Source organism: Mustelus asterias, chromosome 8, assembly GCF_964213995.1.
Source record: "Mustelus asterias chromosome 8, sMusAst1.hap1.1, whole genome shotgun sequence".
In the NCBI taxonomy this organism is placed as follows: Eukaryota; Metazoa; Chordata; class Chondrichthyes; order Carcharhiniformes; family Triakidae; genus Mustelus; species Mustelus asterias.
This window is the reverse complement of record NC_135808.1, coordinates 104,993,906-105,009,148: the sequence shown is the minus strand read 5'-3', so window position 1 is coordinate 105,009,148 and position 15,243 is coordinate 104,993,906. Positions and strand designations below refer to the sequence as shown.

The following is a 15,243-nucleotide window of genomic DNA, read 5'->3' as shown; positions in this document are numbered from 1 at the left end:
TATTGTAATATATTCAGTCAAACCTTAGAAAATAAGTGATAGGATAATTTTGTTAATATGGTAATACTTTACCTCATTGCTAATTAAACATTATCAATAATTGCATAAATAATTAATATATAAATTGTATTTTTTTGGCTGGTGGAGTTAATGAAAAAAAGTTTTAAACTTATCAAACACAACTTTGACGTTAATTAAAACTTCTTCCTGAATCCTGATTGATAAGTGGCAATAAATTTCACACTATTTGTAAAACTCGACGCATCATAGAGCAAAACTCAGTGCAATACCTTGCAATTCACCGTTTCTGCGCGTCTGTCGAGTGGGACGTGGGCAATAAGACTACAACTCCCAGAACTCTGATGAGCATTAAAAAAATCTCAGCTACTGAAAACATACCAAAGTGCAAGGAGCTCGGCATCTGTAGTCTTTTCAAGTTAATCTGAAAACTTGATGCACTCGGAACATCACATTTACAACAGATAGATAGATAGGGAGCGGGACAGTGAGGGTCGCAATTTTCTGTTATAAACATTTGGGGACTGGGTACTTATTTACTTCAGGACTATTATTGGTCTGAACGTGCCGTGAAGATTTTGGCATCGTCTTGAAAATTAAATTCAGTTGCTGGATCATATTGTTTCTCTTTTTTTAAATGGATAAACTAGCAAGAGTGAGTAATAGGCCAAAAAAAGCACTGTTTCCAAGTGTCAATTAAGAAGAAAACGAACACAGATTCGTTTAATAAAAGTGGCGACTTTGTGATGCTCATCGGCGGGGCCAACACTTTCTGGAGTTGGGAAGTTGGAAGTGTCTGAATGATTTTGGGGGAAGTTGGAAGTGTCGTAGTCCCCCGCAGTTGTTGGGAGGCGATGATCACTGAGGGACTACAACTCCCAGAATGGCGCTCTGGGCCGTCCCGGGCAACAGCAACGCCGCCATCTTAACTTTTCCCCACTCCGACCTCAACCAAACCTGCTGGCGACAGTTTGACGCGCACAAGTCCCGCCCCCCACCCCACACCCCCATCTCTATTGGTCGTCCTCTCGTTCCTCCGAGGACGACTTGGGAACTGATTGGCCGCCGGAGCTGTCAATAATGAGTCGGGGGGGTCAAAGGACGGCTGGGTGGCAAGCGGGATTAGGTGAGTAAAGGCTGAGCGGGCCGTTTGGTGTCTATTGTCAGTGTGTGTGTTTTTTGCTGCGTGAGTTTAGGAAACGTGTGTCATCTGAGTTCTAGGGCTGAGAGATGGGCTGTGTGCGTTTATTTAAAATATGCGGAGGCTTTAACAATCATAATAAACTTGCGACTGGATGTGTCAGAGCCACTTTATCTGTGTCCAGGCCCGCATGGAGTGGTAGTTCTGATAGTCTGTGAATATTTTTGTTTTGTCAGTTACATATTTCCCCATGTCAGTCTTTTGAGAGTCTTTTTATTTTTGATATTGCTGTTTGCATCCCATTTCATCAGGAATTCCGCTAGTCGGGGAAATTTTCCTTTTGGCCAGCTATCACTTCTGGAAAGTGACGTATTACTGTTAATCTGTGAAACGAAACTACTTTTTTTTATGTAATGCAACAAACTTTGTATCAGTTCAGAGTTTACACTTTAGGATCATTGACCAGGGACCACAGGCATCCCCGTTCCGTTAGTGATACACAGGTGGTGGTGGTGGTTATATAGCTTAAGGGGATAGCATCAAGCATCTGGGGCAGTGCAAGGATGCACGTCTCCTTGAGCAAGCACAGCCTGAACCGGCATCATTCTGCACCTCACCCTAATAATCATCTAGCCAACCGACCTTCAACCCCCCCCCCCCCCCTCTCCCACACACACACAATTTAATTTAGCGACAGAATTAATAAATTTCTCAATGGTCAAATGAGAATTGTGCCTTCCTTGTGGGTAAAGAGGCATTGTTTATTTCAACTTGGTGTTTATTATTTATTATCACTATTTTACTTGTCAAGTCCAAATTTATTTTGAGTGAGGGAGTGTTCTTTGTGGCGCAAATTTGATATTTGAGTGTTTCAAGTTTAGAGAAACAAAAGTTTCCACCAAGTCCTCCTTCCCATAATTTCCAGATCCTGGGAGTTCCTGATATTGCTCATAACCACCTTGGTCATGTTTACAGTGCTTTAGATCTCAGGAATTCCCTGGTCCATTTCTACCGCATCCTGAGATTCCTGTCCCCAATGATCCTAAGTTTACTTCTGCAGTGATTTAGGACCCACTTCAGTACATTTGGCCCCTCTCAAAATGCTGGTTGCCACTGGTACTCTACTCCAGCATACTGTCCCATTCCAGAGTCAGCATTCGATTCATTCAACTGTCCAATCCACTTTAAGCAATTGTGTGGGAGATTAGATTTTTTTTTAAGCTTATTTATCAGTGTCATAAGTAGGCTTACATTAACACTGCAATGATGTTACTGTGAAAATCCCCTAGTCGCCACACTCCAGTGCCTGTTTGGGTACACCTGAGGGAGAATTTAGCATCGCCAGTGTACCTAACCGGCACATCTTTCGGACTGTGGGAGGAAACCGGAGCACCTGGAGGAAACCCACACAGACACGAGGAGAACGTGCAAATTTCACACAGACAGTGGCTCAAGCCAGGAATTAAACCCTGGTGCTGTGAGGCAGCAGTGCTAGCCACTGTGCTGCCCATCTCATAATATATTAAAAATCTTGCAAGAAACACTATGTAGCTTATTTTCTGTAGTTTCCCTTTATTTATCGAACATGTTATAAAATGGCATATCTACCAACTACTGTGAGAAGTAGCATGTTAAGAACTGCTAATGTACAAAACATTGTGTATAGGAGGAGGCTCACACTTAAATTAGGCCACTTTTGTCAGATTTGTTTCATCTTTATTTAGTGGTCTTCACCTGAATGGTCTTGACAGGTGGATGTGGAAAGGTGAGCACAGAACTAAGGGACACTATTTTAAAATTGGGGGTCATCCTAAAGAGACGGATGAGGAATTTAAAAAAAAAAGTTCTGAGGGTTGTGTGACTTTGGAACTCTGTCTCAGAAGGTGGTGGATGTGGGTCATTGACTGTTTTTAAAGCAGCGGTAGATAGAATCTTGTTAGGCAAGGAAATCAAAAGTTATCGGAGTAGATAGGAATGTGGAACTCAAACTGATCAGCCATGATCTTATTGAATGGCGGACCTGGCTTGGGGGGCTATTTCATATGTCCTTTGGATATCTTTCTATATATCCAGGTACTTATCCAGTATCTCTTGACTGCTGTAAATTTCCCTTTGCATTGACCACCACTCGTGGCAAAACATTTTATATTCTGATAACTCTGCATTTATCTTAATCTGCCCTTTTGTGTAACAAGGGCTCATTTTGAAATCACAACCTCTTGCCTTTGATTTACCTGCTACTGGAATTTATCTATACTTATCTTTTCTACTCCTATTATTTGAACACCTTCATCAAATCTCCCTTTGCATTCATGGTTTAAGAGGCTACAATACTAGTCATTCCAGTTCTTTCCTCAAATTTTGTACCCGTTGTTATTCCCTATTTGATAACATGAACAAACTTTGATATCCACCCTTTTGTGTCTGAATTGTGTTATGTGGAACAGAAGTGACCCCAACAATGATTCCCTGGAGCATTCAAGCTACCATTGACTACCAGTCTTTATATGGTGGCTGGCAATGAGTTACAAGAAAACAATGCAATTTGGAAGTTTACTTCTCTATGAACGGTATGTTTTGTCTGTATAGTGCGCAAGAAACAATACTTTTCACTGTATGTTAATACATGTGATAATAATAAATCAAATCAAATTTTGAAACCATTATGTTGAGTGTTGAATGAGGTGGAAGCCACATGATGAGATGAAAGAGTTATAAAATATTAAGTGATGTAGAAACTGCATAAAATTGAATCACAGCACTAGTACACTAGTAATGTTAGTTATTTTCGTTATAGCAAAATTGAGAAAGTGTAGACAAAGCAATAAAAAATATAAAATGCTGGAAAAACTGAGCAGGTCTCGCAGCATCTGTGGAGTGAGAAACAGAGTCAACATTTTTGAGTTTTTTGACTTCAAAGCTAAAGAAAGGGAGAAATGTGATGGATCATATGAAGTAGAAGATCAGTGATGAGTGGTAGCTGGGACCGATTACAACAAAGATGTGTAGGTTACAGGATAGAGGAAGGGTTCATGGCAGTGAACATGGCAGAGATTTATCAGGATGCTGCCTGGTTTGGAGGGTAGGTCTTATGAGGAAAGGTTGAGGGAGCTAGGGCTGTTCTCTCTGGAGCGGAGGAGGCTGAGGGGAGACTATTTCCTCGGGTGGATGGAGCTATTACAAGGGGGCATAACTATAGGGTTCGTGGTGGGAGATATAGGAAGGATATCAGAGGTGGGTTCTTTACGCAGAGAGTGGTTGGGGTGTGGAATGGACTGCCTGCAGTGATAGTGGAGTCAGACACTTTAGGAACATTTAAGCGGTTATTGGATAGGCACATGGAGCACACCAGGATGATAGGGAGTGGGATAGCTTGATCTTGGTTTCAGATAAAGCTCGGCACAACATCGTGGGCCGAAGGGCCTGTACTGTGCTGTACTGTTCTATGTTCTATGTTCAGTATGAAGGGCTATAGAAGGTGCCAATAGTGGCATAAAGGTAAGTAGATGTTAATGGTTATTCATGAGTAGTTGCAATACAGTAATTAGTTCATGAAATTCCAATCACTTAAACCAGCAGAGCAAACCTTCTGATTGGTAATAGGGATAAAATATTTGGAAATTTTTGTGGTACCTTGTGACTTTGTGTCAGAAATGAAAACACAGTCCTGAAAACATACGATGGGTGTACCTACCCACATGAACTGCAATAGTTCAAGAAGGTGGCTTACCATCATTTGCTTAAGCAATTGGGGATGGGCAATAAATGCTGGATTTGCCCGTATGGCTCTCACACCAGAACATTTTTAAAAAATACATTAGTATCATAAAAGAAAAGACAAAGAGGCTAAGATTAACATTTTGTTTGCAGACTCTTCAGCAAACTAACTTTAATAAAGACTTCATACTTGAAATATTAATTTGTCTTTTCAGCTGCTGCTAGATATGCTGTATATTTCTGACATTGGTTTTTCTTTGTTTTTGTGTTTATTGTGTGATCCTTGGCTTATGCAGTCATATTTTATAATTAATGCCTGGGTGGTTTAGTTACTTGCTTTTCTTCATCGTGACTAGATGTGCTGAAGAATATTGATATCTTTTGCTAACAATCTAGCTGAGATTGGCAAAGAAAAGAATCATTGTTGGGTTCATGTCTGTGATTTTCTTATTTTACTGATCTCACTGGGCTATGAGAGAAGGCTGCTACTTCATGTTCAGTAAGGGAGAATGCTAAATTACAACTCCATAATACATCATTGTACAACCCCATCTCTTTCTTTTCAAATGGTTTAAATATGCTTTTATTGGAGTTTTCCATTTTTTTACAGTAAGTTTGATGATTTCTTCAGATATAAATAAAGAAAAAGATAGGAGGAAACCAGTTCGGTATGTTCCGAATACCTGGTGCTTCCACATATACAACAAAATAGAGAGGACAAGTAACAGGATGGGGGAAAGTGGCTAAAGCCAAGTATGCTGGAATATCATTTTTTGGCATAGTTGCTCAAAAATTGCCTCAACAAGGAGGCATCACTAAACATGCCACCCAAGTTAATGAATCCCTTAACCTTTCAACTATCAAAACCATGGCCTGTAAGACCTGGTGGGAAATCTGTGTTGCCCTGAATGGGAGAGAGTGCGGAAGTCAAATTAAATCTTCCTTCCGACTCTCAGACCTCCCTCCACATTCCAGGTGATAATGATTATTGAACTAGGTAGCTGCAGTTTGGCCAATATTTGTTCCATATCAAGGAGCTAAACACCCCATTAATTTCCTTTCATACCTTAGCAGAAAGCAAAATTGATAGCATCTGTAAAGGATATAACAACCTAGGTAGCACATTCATCTTAATCAGTGCTATCCTGCCCAGCCACAATATCAGTATGGAGGACCAACAATGTAGATCCCACTTCGTAGCCACTAGGGAGGGGGGTGGTATTTGCGTCATATTACTGAGGGACTAATGGAAATATCCAAATAAATAAACCCTAAGGGGGACCATTTAAAGGGGAAGGAAGTGGGGGGAGAATCTCCCACAAGTCTTCCTAGAGGTATAGTCTAGGACTTTGCAAAATTAATTTTATAGCCCGAAATGGAACCAAACCTAACCACAATGTCAATAATGGCAGGGACAGGGACATTTGGCTTAGACACAAATAGCAACATATCATTCTTGTATAGCATGATCTTGTGTTGCTCTCCACCATGAAACAGGCCGGTCCGATGGTAGTGGGTTATCGTTGATATTTGCTTACAAAGTCAGTTACAGATTTCCACCATGAGACAACCCAAAAGATTATGTCCAATCGCCTCTGCTAGGGGCTCAGTAGCTGTTGCGATGGGCAATCCTGCCTAGTCCCACGTTGAAGACTAAAATGATCAGATCTATAACAGTCTTTCTCTGCAACTAATGAGATCACTAAGCTATCCATTGCCTACTTTGGAACAACTGAATAATATATTTTAAAATGTTTTTATTGAAGATTTTCGATTTTTACCAAATAACGCAACAAGCACCCCAAAATTCAAAACTTGCTTATTCACTTGTGGGAAATGGGCGTCACTGGCTGGCCAGCATTTATTGCCCATCCCTACTTGCCCCAGGATGGTTGAGAGTCAACCACGTTGCTATGGCTCTGGTATCACATGAGGCCAGACCAGGTGAGGACAGCAGATTTCTTTCCATAAAGGACATTAGTGAACCAGATGGGCTTTCCTGACAATTGACAATGGTTTCATGATAATCAGTAGATTCTTAATTCTAGATTTTTTTTATTGAATTCAAATTTCACCATCTGCCGTGGTGGGATTCGAACACAGGTCCCCAGAACATTAGCTGAGCTTCTGGATTAATAGTCTAACAATAATACCACCAGGCCACCGTCTTCCCCCAGCACAGAATAATCATTATTCCACATGTACATCTAGAAAATACTGGCAAATATCATTACAATTGATTTGAATGATCAATTACAATTGATTGCAATGGGTGCCTCCCTTCATACAGATATAGAAAGGATATTGCAAAGTGTGGGACAACAGGATAAAGTCATGAGCACATGAAACAATAGTGTACACTCTCGCCAAGGACTGGGACTGAGCTACACAGCATAAGGGGTAAATTACAACCAATTAGAGCATAAAACAGCACTCCAAAACCTCTGAACAATGAAAGGATACCCCAGAAAGAGGGGGACATCAGGATACAATCCAAAGCCCAAGTTATGGCAAAACAGTGTAAACTCTGACATACAAGATAACAGGAGCAGAGCTACAAGAGTGCAGTTAGAGAGTTATGGTATCTAAGCTCACCTTTGGGTACCACAGATAACAGGATACCTTCCAATAAGGAAACCTAAATCTTAACAAGGGAGCTGTTCAGATGCCCCCTGCCCCCCTCCAAAAATGGGGCATTTAAGGGGAGGACAGACTACTGCTCCTTTAATAATATAATATGATATCTTCACCTTCCAAATATGAAATTTCAAAAAAACTGCTACCCTTGCCGACACTGCCTAAAAAACCAAGAAATACTGAGACCGATAAAAGAAGAGCCAATTAGCCAAGGATTCTCACATCACACTTGGGCTAACAACAAAATAAACCTCACTTATCTCCAGCCACAACTGGCGGTTCTGCTAAGTCCCACCATCAGCTGGAAAATTTAACCCATTTTCCACCAAGGAGACCCCTACCATTCTGAAGAAAGAGAATTGTCAAGACATCCACAAAAGGGAAATCTCAGGGAGCTACAAACCTCCACCTCTTAACAAGATGAGGGGAAACCCTGTAGGACTAAATATAATAAGTCACAGCCTATATCAGCACCCCACAAACCCAGATAACAAAAGGAAATCTCAGAGAGAGAGGAACACCATGATCAGACCACATAAGATGTGGTTTGACAGTGTACACCTCAAGAAGAAGAGTTGTCCAGAAGTCCCCAAAAGTGGACATCTCAGGGGAAGACCACCTTCTCCCTCATCTAATATATTCTCCGCAGAATCAGGGAACAGATAATCAAAGTAGCTACTGCCCTAACCTACTGAGCCAAGATAAGCTTAGAACAGTGGCACAATTAAAAGAAGGGATGGCAGGCCAGGAGTATTCGCGCCACCCCTGTGCTTCAAATAAAGCAAACTTCCTCCATCTCCAGTAACACCAGAGGTGTCTCAGGCCCCACCATCAACAGGATTCCATCCATTTTCCCACCATCAAGGAAACCCTAATTAGAAGAGGAGGAATCATCCAGACATCCACAGTCGGGATATCTCTGGGAAGGATGAGAATCAATAAGATAATGCGCTTATCATGCATTCCAAGAACCAAGCTAACAGTCGCCACTGTCGCAACTTGTGCGGCCAAGGAAAATATAGGAAACCAACCTAAGAAAGGCTAGACAACCAAGGAATGCCGACTCCACCCAGGCCTGCACCGATAACTATTTCCCCCAGCTCCAGCTATGCTGGAGGCGCCAAAGACAATAAAACCGTCTTTCCCAGGATACATGATCTGTCTGTACCTTCACAAGAGACCAACAAGGATTCTTTATCTCCAAAATAACAAAAATACAAGGAAAAATGTGACACCATTAGTTCTAAAGCGGGTTTTCCTCCAGAATGGCCTGCAACAAACCGCTTGCCCACCACCCTGCTGTGGTGCTACTCATCTTCTTCATAATTAAAGTAAAGGATACCATATACTATAATCCTCCATTATAAATGCTGGGATTGCAGTACAAAAAAAAAATCACACAACTCTGATACAACCATCCCAGCACACTCACCGATAGAAGGATGGGGACCAATTATCAGTCCACAAGCAAAGGAAATATCTCCACGTTACAAACAGTAGACCCGAGAGATTTAAATTTGACACGGTGGGCAGACCCCTTTACCCACCCTGCTCCCCCTGTACCTCACGGAAAGACAAAGATTGAATGTAAACTGTAACACACTTTACAAAGAACAGTACAGCACAGGAACAGACCTTTCGGCCCACCAAGTCTGTGCCGACACAGATACCGTTCTCATCTAATATTTTCTTGCCTCTATGTGATCTATATTCCCTGCCTATTCATATATCTATCCAGACGCCTGTCGAATGTTGTTATAGAATCTGTTTCCACCACCACCTCCAGCAGCACATTCTAGGCATTCACCACCCTCTGTGTGAAAAATTTGCCCCTTGCACCTCTTTTAAACCTTCCCCCTCTCACTCTCAACCTATACCCCCGAGTAATTGACCCTTCGACCTTGGGAAAAAGACTCTGACTCTCCACTCTATCCAAGTCTGTCACAGTCTTGTAAACCTCTGTCAGGTCCCCCCTCATCCTCCGACGTTTCAATGAAAACAATCCAAATTTGTTCAATCTTTCTTCATCATCCATATCCTCCAAACCATGCAACGTCCTGGTAAATCTCTTTTGCACCCTTTTCAATGCATAACATCCTTCCAGTAATGTGGCGACCAGAATTGTACACAGTACTCCAAATGCGGCCTAACCAAAGTCTTATACAGCTGTAACATGATTTTCCAATTGCTATACTCAACGCCCCGACTGATGAAGGCCAGCATGCCATACGCTTTCTTGACCACTTTGTCCACCTGAGTTGCCACCTTAAGGGAATGGTGGATATGTACACCTAAATCCCTCTGCATGCTAATATTTCTAAGGGCTCTACAATTTTCTGTAGACTTTCCTTCTACAGTAGACCTTCCAAATCACATCAGTTCACATTTCTCCGGGTTAAATTCCATCTGCCATCTTTCAGCCCAGGTCTCCAGCCGATTTATATCCTGCTGTAACCTCTGACAATCCTGCTCACTATCCACTACTCCCCCAATTTTTGTATCATCTGCAAATTTAATAATCAGACTACCTACAGTTTCCTCCAAATCATTTATATATTTTTATATATATATATATATAAAACAAACAACAGAGGCCCCAGCACTGATCCTTGTGGAACACCACTTGACACAGACCTCCAGTTAGAAAAGTACTCTTCCACTGCTACTCTCTGCTTTCTGTGCACAAGCCAGTTTTGTATCCACCTTACCAGCTCACCTTGAATCCCATATGACTTCACCTCCCGTATCAGCCTGCCATGAGGAACCTTATCGAAGACTTTACTAAAGTCCATGTATACAACATTCATTGCTCTGCCCTGGTCAATTTTTTTCATCACTTCCTCAAAGAACTCAATCAAATTTGTGAGACACAACCTCCCCTTCACAAAACCACGTTACCTATCGCTAATAAGCCTATTCTCTTCCAGATGTGAGTACACCCTGTTCCTAAGAATCTTCTCCAATAATTTCCCCACCACTCATGTAAGGCTCACAGGCCTGTAATTTCCTGGATTGTCTCTTCTGCCCTTCTTAAACAGTGGAACAATGTTAGCTACTCTTCAATCCTCTGATACCTCACCTGTGACGAAAGAAGATACAAAGATTTTGGTCAAGGCCTCAGTAATTTCTTCCCTCGCTTCTCTCAGTATTCTGGGATAGATCCTATCTGGCCATGGGGACTTGTCCACCTTAATGTTTTTCAAAACCTCCAATACCTCCTCCCTTTTTATCTCAATATGTCCTGGAATGTCAATATCCTCCTTTCTACATTCACCATCCACACATCTTTCTCCTTTGTGAATACTGATGCAAAGTAATCGTTAAGGACCTCATCTGGCTCCACTCCCAAATTCCCTCTACTGTCCTTGAGTGGACCTACCCTTTTCTTAGCTACCCTCTTCCTCCTTAAAAAGCCTGGGAATTCTCCTTAATCCTGCCTGCCAAGAACATTTCATGGCCCCTTTTTGCCCACCTAAATCCCTGTTTAAGCTCTTACCTGCTATCTTTGTATTCCTCAAGAGCCTTATCCATTTTCAATTTCCTGAAATTTATGTATGCCTCCTTCTTCTTTTTCACTGAGCTCTCTAAGGTCTCCCTCGTTCTACCCATTATAAATAAATGGATATCCCTGGCTTTCAGAGATTGATAAGATTACAGGCAAAATAGGCATTAGTGCTTATATATCAAACATCATAGAAATCATAGAAACCCTACAGTGCAGAAGGAGGCCATTCGGCCCATCGAGTCTGCACCGACCACAATCCCACTCAGGCCCTACCCCTACATATTTTACCCGCTAATCCCTCTAACCTACGCATCCCAGGACTCTAAGGGGCAATTTTTTTAACCTGGCCAATCAACCTAACCCGCACATCTTTGGACTGTGGGAGGAAGCCAGAGCACCCGGAGGAAACCCACGCAGACACGAGGAGAATGTGCAAACTCCACACAGACAGTGACCCGAGCCGGGAATCGAACACGGGACCCTGGTGCTGTGAAGCAGCAGTGCTAACCACTGTGCTACCGTGCCGCCCTTGTCAGGATAAAAGGCAACATCACAAAATTAGGATTATAACCATAAGGGGAGTAGTTCAAGATTAATGGTGATCTGCAGGATAATGAAGCCCCCATGGAGCTTGAAAAGACCAAAGCCTTGACACGATTGTCAAGCAACATCAAGGATCCAACCTTAGTTTCACCAAGGCCTCTACACCTCCATTGTGTAGTTGCTCAGAAGCCCCATCAGAAAGAGACATAGGCCCTGGTAGGTGGCAAGGTCCCATCATGTCTGGCCACCTTCAGCCCTTCTTGATGAATACTGAGGTCAAGACAACGCCAGACCAAGGATCGGGATATATAACTGACCCCAGATTTTGAAGATGCGGTATACCTCTATGAACTTAATGCCCAGACTTCAAATCAAGATTATGAAAGCATGGCAGCCAGTTTTCAAATTCAGCCGGGAATTCATCCTCAGCTCCCCTCGGGACATCGGGCGCTGCTTCGACTCCATCTCCCCAAATTAACCGGGATGTCTAACATACCATGTAGCACGATTTCCAAGGACTGAAGGTGAGCCTTCACCGAGGAAACTGCCCTCTGAATTGATAGGATTCTTTCCTCCACTTCATCCATTTTCTTGCAGATCATCAATGTGAGCACCGATCTTTTGTGCCATGGAGTTAACTGTCATCACAACTTTACTCACAATGGCAGCCATCATCTCAATGTTTACCAGCATCGCCAGAGCATGAACCCATTCACCAGCTAAACCACCACTGCGGACAGTGCCCCACCCTAACTGTCTCCGACCACTTTGATTAAACAAAGATTTTCTTGACTTTGCTTGACTCCCTGTCACCCAAATTTAAATAGGACATTCAGGAACATAGTACGGAGTATGCAGTCCAGGATGAGATAATTATATGGCAAGATATGCCACCAAAAGGGGCTCAGAGCCTCGAAAGCTTGTGTGGCTTTTGCTACCAAATAAACCTGTTGGACTTTAACCTGGTGTTGTTAAACTTCTTACCAAAAGGGCAAGCATAGAACACCCTTTCTATATTCTAACCCCTCCTATTAAGACTTAAGCCCTACTCACGTTTATCAGCGCAAAGGAGACCATAAAACATATGCCAACATTATAAGGGTACAGATGAATAGAAAGGAAGAATAATATTTTTACACAGCACTATTGTTGTACAATCTGCACAGCGTGTTCCTTAACTATGGGGAGAACACAAGAATGTTTTTCATTAAGGACAAATGGAAGTTCCTGCCATTCCTAAGGACAAAAACTCACTGCAGTACTCAATTACGAGACCACTCTTGTTGAAATGATAAATACCAACACAGAATCAGGAAGGAATTATAATGACAAGGGATAAAGTCCAGATTTTACAGTGAACTGCAGCCTGCTGCTCCAAATTATTGCCTTCCATGGAATTCACTAAAGCCCTGGCTTTTTAGTTGGTTCGTCGAACGTCTTTATACAATTGTCAAATGTCACCCTCAGTGTAGCAGGATACAGTAGGGTATATTGTACTCCAGTAGCCTTCAGTCGTCTTCTAACTTCATCGAAGCCCTTGCGCCTCTGCTGTATTGCTGCTGAGAAATCTTGAAAGAAAGAGACCTATGCTCCATCATAGAGCAAGGCCCCATTATGTCTAGCTTCCTCCATCTTTGGTGATCCCTGAAGTTATGAAAGCACCTAATTACGGGCTGTGGTTGTTGATTGTTCCTAGGCCTCAGAGACAGGAAATGATGTGCCCCTTCTAACTTAATGCACCCAGCTTTTGTTTCTGAATTAATGAAACATAATAGCCAGCTCTAACTGGGAGCATATCCGCTGTTTCTTCTTTCAAACCAACAATCTGGAGATGTTTCCTCTGGTCTCGGTTCTCCAGATCTTCAAGGAATTCTGATATAGCACCCAGCTGTTTTTCCAAGGATTGTAAGCAAGCCTCAAATGAGGAATTACATTTTCGACAGTAATAATTCTCTCCTCTGCTTCATCAAGCCTTTTGCCAGTATTCTGCAGTTCTATAGTATGAGTACTGATATTCTGTATGCGTTTCTCATCAATAAACTTAATAATATTAGCAGTCATCAGTTGCAATGCCTTTGAGAGTGCTGGATCGAGAGCCTGTTCATTCACTAAGTCACCATGTTGAGGAGTCGGCTCCATGCCAGTTATTTCTGACTGCTCTCTTTTATAGACAATTTTCTTAATATTTCTCTACATTTTGTCACCAATGTTGGAACAGGAATCTTCCAACGACATAATATGGAGTTCTCACTCCCAGATTAGGTAAGTACAAGCAATGTAAGCACGATGAATGAAACGATTATGGACTGAGTAGCGCCAGAGCTCATGGAAACTCAGTTATTCCTGTGCTCATAATCACGTGACACCCCCCACCCCAAAGATTTAAATTGGAGCCTATCACTTCTTCCAGTACATTCTTCTTTATGATTTTTAAAATAATTTAAGAGCTTTCCAAAATCCTAATTTCTTTCCGTGCTATTTTTTAAGACAAACTTTTAAGGTATGCATTGAATTAAAAGAGGAAAATAGCCACTAACTAAAGTATCAATAATGCCGAAATTGATCAAACTTCATCAAAGAGATAAAACAGATCTCAGGAATCCTCTTAGATTTTGGAGAGACAGCAATTATCTTTCATGGATTCATAATTTAGCAATTCCGTCTAATGACATCAGATGCCAGTTTAATCTGATGATTTGTTTTGGTGTTTGGATTGGAGGGGTAGGTTCTATATAACCTTAAGTGACGAGAGGAGCATGGACATGGTTACTTCATTGATTGCTCATTCATCATTACATATATTTGATGTCATATTGTTCTTATCAATGTAAGGACTATTTTTCTTGGAATTAAACACTTTTGTCAGGATTAAGCACAAGTTAGATAATGCTGGATTTAGGGTAAGCTCTTGCTGCACTGCGTAAACTTTGATGCCTGACTGCATCAATATGATATTTTCAATTTCCACACCAGCCAACTTTGTGGCTTGTTGAATAGAGATATAAGAAATTATGGAATGGGAAAACACATTTTACCCATTAAGCCATTTATTGCATTACATATTTATCATCAGTGCCTAAATATATCCCCATAACCTTCAATCCTAAATATTTATTTTAAAGGATTCAGTGTATTAGCGCAACCAACTCGGTTGGCTGCCATTGCACATTCCTTGAGAAGAAAATTCTTGGAAACCCTCAAATTTAATTGAGGCTTGACTATCTTGAATCTGCGTCCTTTATTTTTGAGAGCATAATTAAAATCAAAAGGTCAATTTAGATGTGATTTGTCTTTACAGATGTACCATTTCAACTCCCAAAGTTAGCCAGCTAAGCTATTAATGTAGGTTAATAAGGCCATTAATAAAAAAAAACCAACCACTACAGTTCTTTTCTGGAGGGATAGAATTGAAGAGCAAAGAAATTATGCTAAACTTGTATCAAACTGTGGTTATTGAAACCAAAAGAGAAAATGCTGGAAAATCTCAGCAGGTCTGGCAGCATCTGTAAGGAAAGAAAAGAGCTGACATTTCCAGTCTAGACAACCCTTTGTCAAAGCTGTGAAATGAAGATGAAATGCAGTACCAGGCTTTGACAAAGGGTCGTCTGGATTCAAAATGTCAGCTCTTTTCTTTCCTTACAGATGCTGCCAGACCTGCTGAGATTTTCCAGCATTTTCTCTT

At 41.5% G+C, this 15,243-nt stretch overlaps 1 protein-coding gene across 2 annotated transcripts in view; it reads left to right on the top strand.

Moving 5' to 3' along the window:
• Nucleotides 1-1,058: 1,058 nt before the first annotated feature.
• The window catches only part of LOC144497417 (ERI1 exoribonuclease 3-like), a 352,319-nt gene continuing 338,134 nt past the window's right edge, over nucleotides 1,059-15,243 (top strand). For both annotated transcript variants that reach the window (XR_013498545.1, XM_078218663.1), the window contains exon 1: nucleotides 1,059-1,144. The gene's annotated coding sequence lies outside the window, so the exon portion shown is untranslated. The remainder of the gene's footprint in view (nucleotides 1,145-15,243) is intronic.